Source organism: Octopus bimaculoides, chromosome 11, assembly GCF_001194135.2.
Source record: "Octopus bimaculoides isolate UCB-OBI-ISO-001 chromosome 11, ASM119413v2, whole genome shotgun sequence".
NCBI classification, from domain to species: domain Eukaryota; kingdom Metazoa; phylum Mollusca; class Cephalopoda; order Octopoda; family Octopodidae; genus Octopus; species Octopus bimaculoides.
Window position 1 is genome coordinate 76,739,364 of NC_068991.1, and position 7,709 is coordinate 76,747,072.

Sequence of the window (7,709 nt, forward strand, 5' to 3'; positions counted from 1 at the left end):
TGTGTGTGTGTGTGTGTGTGTGTGTGTGTGTGTGTGTGTGTGTGTGTGTGTGTGTGTGTGTGTGTATGTGTGCGTATTTGTAGCAAAGGTGAATAATCAATTTATTCTACCCCGGTACATGATTGGTAGTTGCGTTTTCCTGGTTGAATGAACGCCAAAATCAAACGTAGTGTAATGTGAAGAGACATAATAATGTATGTGTAAGGTCGCTGCTCTACCGTGTTTGTCATACAGCAAATTTCCTTTTTCGTATTGATTTCTAACATTAGCACAAGACCGTAGATTTCAGGTAGAGTAGAGTTGCTTGTATCGACCCTCGTACATAACTGGTACTTTATTTCATCGCCTTGCAAGAATGATAAACAAAATTGATCATAGCAGGATTCGAACTCATAGCGTAAAGGAGCAAGGTATTTGTTTGTCACTGTACTGTCTCTGCCAAATCATTGTTCCTCTTTTAAAATATTGATTTTCTCACTTCGACGCAAGATTGCTTGAAGGAATATATTTTCCTGAATTGATTCCATTTCCTTTGTGATTCTGGGGATAAAGCTGAGAGACAAAACTATATAAGTTCAATCCTTTTCTCAATCTGTTTTACCATTTTTCTGCCTCGTATCCATGTTGGAATATTGTATTATGCGGAGGCGCAATGGTCCAGTGGTTAGAGCAGAAGACTCGCGGTTGTAGGATCACGATTTCGATTCCCAGACAGGGCGTTGTTAATTGAGCGAAAACACCTAAAGTTCCACGAGGCTCCGGTAGGGGATGGTGGCGAACCCTGCTGTACTCTTCCACCACAACTTTCACTCTTTCTTCCTGTTTCTGTTGTGCCTGTATTTCAAAGGGCCATCTGTGTCACCATCTGTGTCACGCTGAATCTTCCCGAGAACTACGTTAAGGGTACACGTGTCTGTGGAGTGCTCAGCCACTCGCACGTTAATTTCATGTGCAGGCTGTTCCGTTGATCGGGTCAACTGGAACCCTCCTCGTCGTAACCACGATTGTATTATACTGAGTGCCACGATTGTATTATACTGATCTATTTTGTGGGCCAACATATTGGTCCCCGATTTTCTGAGCTTATGATCTTATTTCAATATATATCTGAAGTTTTTTCAATTCATATATGTTTCTAATATTTTTGTTAATGGCATAACCCTCACAATTTCTCATTTTATCCTTTTTAAGGTATACGGAGCATACACATTTATTTATTTTTATACAATATAAAATTCTTAAAGTTTCTAATCATTTAATTTTTTCCGAGAATCTAGTATATAAAAAAAAAATTAAATGTGTATGCTCTGTACATCTTCTTTATTCTTTAATGCAACTTCCTCATCTTGTCTATCATTCATTCATTCTTAGAGAAAGCAGAGTCCATCCTGTTGCAAACATTTGCACAAGGTCCCGGGATAGAGAATAACTTTCTTCCTCTCTTAACCACTTCAACCTTTTCTTTTTCTTTTGTGTCCTACTTCTCATTATTCATTGATGTCCCTTTAAGTGTCATCGGCGTTAATTTTCTTCATTTGACCAAAGAAACAAAATTAACAAAAAGGAAAACATGCTAAAACGTAACTTGGGTTCTTTGACCGATTTATGTCAGAGTTTATGACAGACTTTGCAGTAACAATGGGAGCAATTGTAGATTTATTCATCAAAACTTGATTTTACTATGAGAAAAAGAAAAGCTGTTCTTTATGCGTAGGATGTTAAGATATTCTACAATAAAACAGAAATTATTTAACTTTACAATATTGTTAAGCATTAAATTTTTTTACATGCAACTCTGTATTTTTATCTCTCACATGTTGGTTTCTTTATAAGACAATAACTGTCTTTATTGATTTTCTTATATTCTAAATCGATAATCAATTCTTCTCCAGCTTGCTTTGGTGAGGTGAAATACAATATTTAGTAAACAAGATCTAAAATTTCTTCTAAAGGCTAAAAGAACCATTGACTTTTTGTCCCGTATATATTTTATACATCTGCCAAGAGTTATACACTGGAACATCGGTGAAATTGAGAACAAGGACTATTTTTCTATCTTTCTTTTCTTTCTTTTCTTCAACGTCACAATGCTATATTTTTATTTAATCTGCTGCATTCAATCTTCTCCTTGCATCTATTCATCTTCAACTTTCACGGGATATGGCTGCAGTATAAGAAGAATGCGATTCTCTAAGTCACTGATGAATAGCATGAAGCTTGACAGATAAGATGACCCTACACAACACCTCAATGCGTTTTTGTCATTTCATCTGCCTATCAGTTCTTCATTGTTCACATTCGCTCTGATGTCAAATAATCTTATTTCTTTTTCAGCTTCTCGAACCATCTTTCTTTTCCAGCGGACACTTTCCATGTCTGTCTCAAACAATGACTCCTGTTGCTTTCAATGACTTTTTACTTCAACTTTACTGTCGTTTGCCTTAGAAGCTGGAAAAGTTTTTAAGAGCAAAAATTGTGATTTGAGATGCTGTAGCCATAATATTTCAGTCAATTTGATAACGTGATCGCTTTTTTATCCAAACTTAATCTTTTCCTTATTTTGATTACGAAACCTTTTCACGGATACACTTAAATAATCATGTAAGATAGAAAACGATAAAATTGTTAAAATTTTTAAACATTTTTTGGTAAAATGTTAACAATTTTATCCTTTTATATTATAGTTGAATTAATTCCCATTCACTTCAGAACAGTTTAGCCACTTACGTCAAGGGATGTATATATATATATATATATATATATATACATATATATTTCTGTGTTCCTTTCAGTTGAAGAGCGTAGGTTCGAAACGTCAAAGACTTTCTCTATTCCCGAGCGTTATATTAATACATCCATTTGTTGTTTACACCACCTGTCTTCGTCTGTTTTTTTTTCGTAAATTCTCCCATATATATATATATATATGCATATATATCTTTTATCTTTCCCTTTTTTCAGTCTTTAGATTTTGACCATGCTGGAGCATCGCCTTGAATTTTTAGTCGAATAAATTGACCCCCAGTACTTCTTAGGAAGCAATATGTATTAGATATATATTGATACACGACAGACTTCTTTCGGTTTCTGTCTACCAAATCCACTCAAACTTTAATAAAAAGACACTTTCCCAAGGTACCGTTCAGTGGGACTGAACCCAGAACCATGTTACTGGGAAGCAAACTTCTTACCACACAGCTACACCTTCACATATATTATTCAAACATGTCTGATGTGTGAAATGTAAAAAACCTATTTAAAAAAACTTACTGGAAAAAGGAAATAATTCAATAGTTGATACATTCAGAAATAATTAACTTTGTAAAGAAAATGTGCATAAAAGTCAGAAATTACTTATTTAGCAGATTTGGTAATTCTCGGAAGAGCAACTTTATGACTTTCAAGAATCGCAACGTTTGCATTTTCGTTAAGAATTCTGCAAATGAACCCACGTAGAAGTTATACGTTTTCCTGTGAAGAATATTTCTTTTCCATGAATTATTTCTGATATTTGAAGTAAGCTAAGCAAAAAGAAAATGCATTTTGAAGTATTTTTCGATTTTTCTTTTTTCTTTCTTTATACGTTTCCCAATTTATTGCACATCTCCCTCTCTCTTTCTCTATATCTTTCTCTTTCTCTCTTTCTCTCTCTCTCTCTCTCTCTCTCTCGACCTCCTTCTCTTCACTCTCTCAAGTCGTCTGCTTTGACGCGTAGGTCTTCCTTCTAATGATTATCATTTTCACTTCCTTGCATTTTCGCTATTACATCTCAGTTAAGAGTCATCAATGTCTGCATACAATAGATTTTCTACTATTGTACGCAAATGATCTCTTCAAAATCTATTTCTCATTAGTGTATCTTTGTAAGGCTTAAAGTTCAAATTTAAACTTTAAAAATTCAAGAATATTCTTCTCTTATATTTTCTATCACTTATTGCTTTCCAGAAACGAAGTACTTGAATTTCCCGAAGAAGAAAACTGCATTCTGACGACACAGTGTTTTTTGTTTCTTTATGAAAGTTTATGGGTGAGTTTTGTTGTAGAAAGGTTAAGAATGAATTTAATCAAGAGTAAAGAGAATAGTTTAAATAGGAAATTAAAACTTAGTACTTAATTCCAATTCTTAACTGCCAGAATCCATTAAAAGTTGAGTTTTCCACTACAAAATTCTGTTTCCTCGTTCGATAATCAAAAATACGTATACGCCAAAATATATGTTTATGGACGTAACCATGTACTTCTGTGTTCGATACGAATGAGCGGTGCCACGGGCAAACAACTTGAACTACGCTGGTGTTAATTTCTATAAAAAATCTGTAGTTACAGTTTTTAAAAGTGACTGAATCGCACTGCTAACACAGGTAGGACAGAATATCGACTCATAAAATAGTATATTGTGGTTGCATAACGAAATACGGTGTCCCTACAAGTAATTAATATGTTCGGAGCAGTTGTCAGGAATACGTAAAAGCTTTACACCACTAAACTTAGTGGTTATTTAAGCTGTGTTCGTTGGTGGTTAATGGATGGAATGTGATACTGATGAAGAAGCAATGACTCCTGAAATATGGATATACACCCATCACCTATTTTTCTATCTTTGGTCGCACTGTTAACATTGACGTATTCGTATATGAAACGTGGTAACTTTCAGTGCTGGCTCTAATTTCTATAGAAAATCTGTAGAAATAACTTTAGAAATTAACATACATACATACATACATATATATATATACACACACACACACACACTTATATATATACACATGTGTGTGAGTGTATCCATGTATGTCTGTATGTAGAGAGAGAAAGAGAGAGAGAGAGATGGAGAGAGAAAGAGAGAGATTGAGCGGGTTTTCTCATGTTCACTACCATCTCTGTGAAACGATGCTAAAGAAACCCCTCCAGAGGGGTTTCTTTAGCATCGTTTCACAGGTAGGGTTGTATGAGAGACTAACAGCTGCCTATGCAGCAGGTCTTCCCTCTCCACGTCAATGATGCTGTCCAAGGAAAAGCTATGAGCTAATACAGCTTGGCACTAATGTTGTCGCCGAAATGTTAGACTGTTTTAAGGACTCAGCTCGAATTTTTTTTCTCTAAGATTAATCCCAAAGCTTCTCCCGTGAATGGGTACGGCTGCAATGCAATGAAGATTTACATAAAGCACTGGCTTTGAAATGCCAGCACCTTCCCTCGCCCCTCCTCATGTCAACACAAACAGTTCTGCCGGACTTAGAAGCTATGCCACACGAGAAGGCCAGGAGTTGGACGTTGTTGTCAGAGGCTGTTTAAGACGCTTACCATAAAAAGCATTTTTTAGTAGTGAACGCTTATCCCTACCAGTGTTCTTCGGTTTGACTCCTTGAAACCATTATCTTGCAAGCAGTAAAAACAAGATACAAAGCCCAGAAAATAGCTACAGCTTTGGCCAAAAGTATTAGGCCACCCCAATATTTTGGGGTTTTGCTATCTTAATGTTAATGAAACTCGTGCACATGGTAGATTATGGTATATTTCACAATATACATTAGTTTTAATATCTCTTTGACCCTCCTTAAGCATCGTTTACCACTACTTTTATACTGTACTGTAGATATGCAACCAATTACGAGTAAAAACCAACGTCCAAAATTAACTAATGTTTCCTTGATTATTTCGGAGTTTTATGCTAAAATACGTTGTAGATACAGTTAATAGACAGTAAAATGCCTAAAACAAGGGAGCTGAGTGAGTGTGAGTGAGGTCAAATCGTAGCTCATCATGAAGATGGAATGTCTCAAAAGCAAATTGCTCAGAAGATGAAATGTTCTCGATGTACGGTGCAAACGACTCTCAAGCGCTTCAGAAAGACAAAAGATGTGATGACAGTACAAAGAACATGTAGAAAAAAGGTTACATCGCCTCGTGATGACAGATCCATCATCCATCAGCCGCTCAGAAACAGGAGAAAAACATCGTCGGAGCTATGCGGACCTCAACGAGGCAAGTACTTCACAAATATCCACCAGAATTGTTAGAAGAAGGCTTGCAGAGTACGGTCTGAAAGGCTGTAAAGCCAGGAAGAAGCCAATGGTTTCTGAAGCGAATATGGTGTGTCGACAAACAGTGTTATCTTTCAACAGGACAATGCTCCTTGTCATACAGCAAAGAATAATCGTCAATGGCTTGAGACACAGGGTTTGAGACTGGTCAGCTCAAAGTCCCGATCTAAATCCAATCGAACACCTATGGGGAACTCTTGGTGAAGCTATCAGGAAAACAACAATTAAGAATAAAGAGCATTTGTACCAAATGTTGAGAGAAGAATGGAGTAAAATTGCGCCTAGCACCAGCAAGAAACTAGTTGATTCAATGCCTAACCGTATAGAAGCGGTAATTGATGCTTAAGGAGGGTCAACCAGATTTTAAAACTAATGTATATTGTGAAATATACCATAATCTACCATGTGCACGAGTTTCATTAACATTAAGATAGCAGAACCCCAAAATATTGGGGTGGCCTAATACTTTTGGCCAAGGCCGTAGATGCTGTGCTAATGAATACTAAAGTATTCAATCATCATTTGACATAAGTAACATCGTAGTGTGTAGGAGGGCACAAAGAAACCATGAACAAGACAGCACCTCTGAAAACTGTAACGAGTGAAACTTTAAAGATAAAGACAAGTAAAAGGAAAGATGAAGGAAGCATTACTCTGGACTCTACTCCACGTGAAAAAAAAAACGTTGTGGACAGTTTGCTAGACGCCGTGGATCGCTTTCCATTGATGGAGGAACTAGATGCATTATACCGACTTTTGAAAGTTTGAGTGAAGCCATTGACTATCTTTCCAATGATAAGATATCGGCATTGAATGGCACTCCACAATAAGCCATCAAATGTGCAGAGAGTATCTTATTGCATCACCTACACAAACTGATGTGCCAGTGCTGGAACGAAGAAACAATTCCGTATAATGCAAGTGATTGCAATAGAATCACTTTGTACAAGAACAAATACCATGGAAGATGCTGGAAGAACAGCAAGGGAATCTCATTGAGAAAGTCTTTGCTTATGTGGTCCTAACCAGACTGAAAAAAATTCCTGAAAAGGTATATACCAAATCTCAGTGCCACTTCAGGCCAGAACGCTTCGCAATTAACAGTATCTTCTCCCTTCGACAATTATAATATAAATGCAGAGAGGTCTTCGACCTTAGAGCCGGCCTGTTCAAAATTCTTGAAAAGATTAGATGGACTCCGAGATTAAGCAGGATCATGCATTCACTCTACACAAACATGAAGGGTGTCATTCAATTTGAGGAGTCTACCGCAGAATATTTTCAGTATTGGTTCTAGAGAGAAACTGAGTTGTGTGTTTGCCTCTCTCCCTGTACGCCATCTTCGTGGTCATGTTAAAACACGTCTTTGTACGTGACAGCATTTACATTGATAATGATCGCTCCTACGGAACACCTGAAATAGAGAAGGGGTTAAAAAGACGAGAGGGGAAGCTGAGGTTTGTTGATAAATAAAAGCTAAATTGACAGGAAAGCAGCACCAGGACAAGATTTGCAGACAGTGTCTTCAAATGCCGTCACTGCAACAGGAAGTGTCACTCAGCAGATGCCGACCTCCGCAGTCACAGCAGGAGCAGCTCTCGGAACGAAACAGAAGCAAAACTTTCCCGGGCAGCTCTATGACCTCTCCCCCTCTCTCTCTCTCTCTCT